The sequence below is a fragment of the Gorilla gorilla genome, chromosome 11 (genome assembly GCF_029281585.2).
Source record: "Gorilla gorilla gorilla isolate KB3781 chromosome 11, NHGRI_mGorGor1-v2.1_pri, whole genome shotgun sequence".
Lineage (NCBI taxonomy): Eukaryota > Metazoa > Chordata > Mammalia > Primates > Hominidae > Gorilla > Gorilla gorilla.
The window spans coordinates 122,007,409-122,013,531 of record NC_073235.2 but is presented as its reverse complement, the minus strand read 5'-3'; positions in this window follow the sequence as shown (position 1 = coordinate 122,013,531).

Here is a 6,123-nt window from a genome sequence, read left to right as displayed (position 1 = left end):
CTCTACTAAAAACACAAAAAATTAGCAGGGTGTGGTGGTGGGCACCTCTAGTCCCAGCTACTTGGGAGGCTGAGGCAGGAGAATGGCATGAACCCAGGAGGTGGAGCTTGCAGTGAGCCGAGATCATGCCACTGCACTCCAGCCTGGGCAACAGAGTGAGACTCCATCTCAAAAAAATAAAAATACAAGAACTAAAATTTGTAATTCATTAATGGGCTTAACTACTGAAAGAGAATTGGTACCAGAAGATAGGTAACATTTCAACTGCTTAGTATATTCCTAATGGAAATGAGCACTATTTTCACACTCACACACACACAATACACACTAAACAATATGCAAAAATGTTTAGTAATCTTATACAATAATCTCCAAACTGGAAATCACCCCAAAGTCCACCAATCAGTGGGTAAACTGTGGTATATTCATATAAGGAAATATTAAACTATACACCGATAGACACAGCAACATATATAGATGTCATAGACACAACGTGGAGTGAAAAAAATCAGACACAAAAGAGTACACACTTTTTAAACCAAGTTCAAAAAGTAGCAAAGCTAATCTGACATCAGCATAGTGCTATGTAGGGGTATACTGACTGGTTAGGAGCATGAGGGATACTTCTGGGATGCTGGAAATATCCTACATATTGATCTAGGTGGTGGTTACAGGATTTTACATATATGCTATGTGTATATAATTACAGAGCTGTAAACATAAGTTTGTATACTGAATGTAAATTGGACTTCAATAATAAATCATATCTACCTGCCTTAAGAAAACAAAATAATATTAATAACAGAACCTTTCAAAATAAAAATGTGAAAGATGAATAAGAGAAAGATGTTTTTGAAAAGATGATGGATGATTTGCTTTACCTGATATCAAGACTTAGTATGAAGCCATAGTATTTAAGAAAGTGTGCTATTGATGTAAAGACAGTCAGGTGGATCTAGAAGACAAAATAAACCAGCTTGGGCAACATGGTGAAACTCCAAATCTACAGAAAGTACAGAAATTAGCTGGGCATGGTGGTGCACACCTGTAGTCCCAGCTACTCGGGAGAGGCTGAGGTGGAAGGATCAGTCGGGCCCAAATGGTCGAGGCTGCAGTGGGCCATTACCATGCGACTGCACTCCAGCCTGGACAACAAAGCAAGACCCTGTCTCAAAAACAAAACAAAAATAAAGAGCTCAGAAATAGACCCACAATGATGTGGACACTTGATTTATAGATTTATATTAAAGATAGCACTACAGAGAGGAGAGGGTAATATGTTCAATAAAGAGTACAGAGCCGGGCGCGGTGGCTCACGCCTGTAATCCCAGCACTTTGGGAGGCCGAGGCGAGCAGATCACAAGGTCAGGAGATCAAGACCATCCTGGCTAACACGGTGAAACCCCGTCTCTACTAAAAATACAAAAAATTAGCCGGGCGTGGTGGCGGGCGCCTGTAGTCCCAGCTACTCGAGGGGCTGAGGCAGGAGAATGGCGTGAACCTGGGAGGCGGAGCTTGCAGTCAGCCGAGATCACGCCACTGCACTCCAGCCTGGGCGACAGAGTGAGACTCCGTCTCAAAAAAATCAAAAAATAAAGAGTACAGAAACAATTAGGTATCTTTGTAGAAGAAAAACTCACCTTTACCCGTAGCTTACAGCATACACAAAAATGGAATCTAGTGGATTATAGGCCAAGGATTCAACAATGAAGAATTTAGAAGATAGTGTAAGAATATCCTCATGACCTCAAAATTAAAGGTCATGAAGTTTTCTTAAAGAGGGAACAAAGGTGCTAGAAAATTAAGGAAAAGATAGTACATTTGACCCATTAAATTAAGAATACCTGATCATCAAAAGATACCATTAAGAGAGTGAAAAAGGAAACCATAGATTGGAGAATATATTTCCTACTTATATGCCTACAAAAAGCTGGTATCCAGAATATATAAACAATCCTGCAAATCAGTAAGACAAATATTTTTTAAACCCAATAAAAAATTGGCAAGACACTTGAACAGGTACTTTAAAACATGATCTTCAAATAATCTATAAACTCATAAAAGGTATTCAACATCGGAGGGGCACGGTGGCTCATGCCTGTAATCCCAGCACTTTGGGAGGCCGAGACGGGTGCATCACCTGAGGTCAGAAGCTCGACACCAGTCTGGCCAACATAGTGAAACCTCATCTCTACTAAAAATACAAAAACTAGCCGAGTGTGGTGGTGTGCGCCTGTAATCCCAGCTAGTTGGGAGACTGAGGCAGGAGAATCGCGTGAACCCAGGAGGCGGAGATTGCTGTGAGACGAGATCACGCCATTGCACTTCAGCCCGGGTAACAGTGCGGGGCTCCATCTCAAAAAAAAAAAAAAAAAAAAAGCATTCAACATCATGAGTCATCAAATAAATGCAAATTTAAACCACAAAGTAACATTTCACTCCAACAGGATTGGTACATTTTTTAGAAACTTATAATACCAGGTCTGGCAACAATATGGACTAACTAACTAAAGCTCCATACTGCTGGCCTGAGTATAAATTGGTAAAATTTATTTATTTTATTTTTTTACTTTATTTTATTTTATTCTATTTTAACAGAGTCTCATTCTGCCGCCCAGGCTGGACTGCAGTGGCGCAATCTCGGCTCACCTCAACTCTGCCTCACAGGTTCAAGTGATTCTCCTGCCTCGGCCTCCTGAGTAGCTAGGATTACAGGTGCACGCCGCTATGACTGGCTAATTTTTGTATTTTTAGTAGAAACCGGGTTTCACCATGTTAGCTAGGTCAGCCAATTGGTAAAATTAATTTAGAAAACAGTTTTATATTAGCCATTAAAGTTGAACATATACTTACTATGGCTCATCAATTTAACTCCCAGGTATACCGTGGTTCTTAAATTTCAGCATGCATTAGAATCACCTGGAGGGATTGTTAAAGTCAGAGAGTCACATTCACAGTTGTTGCTTCAGTAGTTCAGGAACCCAAGAATTTGCATTTCTAAGAAATTTTCAGATACTGATACTGCTGGTCCAGAGACCACAGTTCGAGAACTACTAGCTTAGAGAAATGCACACGTATGTACACAAGAGGCATGCGTACAGGAATATTCATAATAGCGGCTGGGGGCGGTGGCTGACTCCTGTCATCCCAGCATTTTGGGAGGCCAAGGCGGGAGGATCACGAGGTCAGAAGTTAGAGACCAACCTGACCAACGTTGTGAAGCCCCCTCTCTCCTAAAAATACAAAAATTCGTCAGGCGTGGTGGCATGCACCTGTAATCCCAGCTACTGGGGAGGCTGATGCAGGAGAATCACTTAAACCCGAGAAGCAGAGGTTGCAGTGAGCCAAGATTGTGCCACTGCACTCCAGCCTGGGTGACAGTGAGACAGAAAAAAAAAAAAAAATTTCATAATAGTGTGTCCAGAATTGGTGGGTTCTCGGTCTCACTGACTTCAAGAATGAAGTGGAGGACCCTCGTAATGAGTATTACAGTTGTTAAAGTCGGCGTGTCTGGAGTTTGTTTCTTCTGATGCTCAGATGTGTTCCGAGTTTCTTCCTTCCGGTGGGTTCTTGGTCTCGCTGGCTCAGGAGTGAAACTGCAGACCTTCGCAGTGAGTGTTACAGCTCTTAAGGCGGCGCGTCTAGACTTGCTCGTTCCTCCCAGTGGGTTTGTGGTCTCGCTGGCTTCAGGAGCGAAGCTGCAGACTGTCACCGTGAGTGTTACAGCTCATAAAAGCAGTGCGGACCCAACAAGTGAGCAGTAGCGACTTACTACAAAGAGCGAAAAAACAAACCCTCCACCACTTGGAAGTGGACCCGAGTGGGTAGCTACTGCCGGCGGGGCAGCCTGCTTTTATTCTCTTATCGGGCCCCACCCATATCCTGATGATTGGTCCATTTTACAGAGAGCTGATTGGTCTGTTTTACAGAGAGCTGATTGGTCCATTTTGACAGGGTGCTGATTGGTGCATTTACAATCCCTGAGCTAGACAGGAAAGTTCTCCACCTCCCCACCAGATTAGCTAGATACAGAGTGTCGACTGGTGCATTTACAAACCCTGAGCTAGACACAGGGTGCTGATTGGTGTGTTTACAAACCTTGAGCTAGATACAGAGTGCCAATTGGTGTATTTACAATCCATTAGCTAGACATAAAGGTTCTCCAAGTCCCCACCAGACTCAGGAGGCCAGCTGGCTTCACCCAGTGGATCCCACACCGGGGCCGCAGGTGGAGCTGCCTGCCAGTCCCGAGCCATGTGCCCGCACTCCTCAGTCTTTGGGTGGTCGATGGGACTGGGCACCGTGAAGAAGGGGGTGGCGCTCGTCAGAGAGGCTAGGGCCGTGCAGGAGCCCACAGCGGAGGGGAGACTCAGGCATGGTGGGCTGCAAGTCCCGAGCCCTGCCCCGTGGGGAGGCAGCTAAGCCCTGGCGAGAAGTCGAGCACAGCAGCTGCTGACCCAGGTGCTAAGCCCCTCACTGCCCAGGGCTGGTGGGGCTGGCCGGCCGCTCTGAGTGCGGGGCCCGCCGAGCCCAAGCCCACCCGGAACTCGCGCTAGCCCGCAAGTGCCGCGCGCAGCCCCGGTTCCCGCCCGCGCCTCTCCCTCCACACCTCCCCGCAATCTGAGGGAGCCGGCTCTGGCCTTGGCCAGCCCAGGAAGGGGCTGCCACAGTGCAGCGGCGGGCTGAAGGGCTCCTCAAGCGCGGCCAGAGTGCGCGCCAAGGCCGAGGAGGCGCCAAGAGTGAGCGAGGGCTGTGAGGGCTGCCAGCATGCTGTCACCTCTCAATAGCATTATGCATAATAATACCAAACCTGAAACAACCCAAATGTCCATCAGCAGAAAAATGGATAAAAAAAATTTTTTTTTTTTTGATACGGAGTCTCTCTCTATTACCCAGGCTGGAGTGCAATGGTGCAATCTCGGCTCACTGCAACCCCCACCTCTCAGGGTCAAGCAATTCAGCTGCCTCAGCCTCCCGAGTAGCTGGGATTACAGGCATGAGCCACCACACCTGGCTGGGCCTACAGGTACGTGTTACCACGCCCAGCTAATTTTTGTATTTTTTGTAGAGACAAGGATTCGTCATGTTGCCCGGGCTGGTCTCAATCTCCCGGGCTCACGTGATCCTTCTGCCTCGGCCTCCCAAAGTGCTGGGATCACAGGCATGAGCTATTGTGCCTGGCCTCTACAAAAAAAAAAAAAAGATAATAATTAGCCAGGCATGGTTGCTCACAATGGTAGCTGCTCAGGAGGCTGGGGCAGAAGGATTGCTTGAGCCCAGGAGTTGAAGGCTGCAGTGAGCTATGATCTTGTCACTGTACTCCAGACTGGGTGATAGAGTGAGACCCTGACTCTAAATAAATAAATAAATGTTTAAAAATGTATTAGTCACTGTTAGAGGTCACTACACTACACAGACTCATTATTTTGCAGAAGGGTAAAGAGAAAAAGCTAAGAATATATGTTACCTTTCCAGTTGGAATTGCACATTTTAGTGTAAACTAAACCCAGTTGATGAGAGAAAGCCCTTCTTTACAAAGTAAAATAAGCGATAAATGTGAATTGAATGATAGGATTATAAAAATCACCATTTTGCAACCTCTAATGAAATCATTTAGTCAAGGATGGATCACCAATGAATAGTGAAACCATTAGGTGAAAAGTTGATGAGGAACTAGATAGTCTCACAGTGCCAAAGTATCATCCAAGGATTACATGCTGGTCACATTAGAAAACCACAGCTTTACATACAGAGATCTGGCTGTCTCTACCTTAAACCAGTGGTCAATTTTAACATCACTAATAGAACAGTCAGACATCATGTACTTCCTGAAATGATGCAATGAGAGGCATTTTGCTTTAAAAATTCTTTAATTTGATACAGTCAAGACTTCATATATAACTTCTAGTTTACAGGAAATACAGGTGATATACAGGTTATACACTGGAGAAATACAGGGAAATACAACACGAAGAAAAAAATCAGATAAACCCAGAAGAAGAGTTCTAAAGAAAAATTGACCTGGTCTATCAACATGACAATGTCAAAAATGGGGGAGGGGAGACAGGAGATGGTGTCTATGCTAATTTACAGAGATTAAGAAACATAACAAAGGCCGTGGTT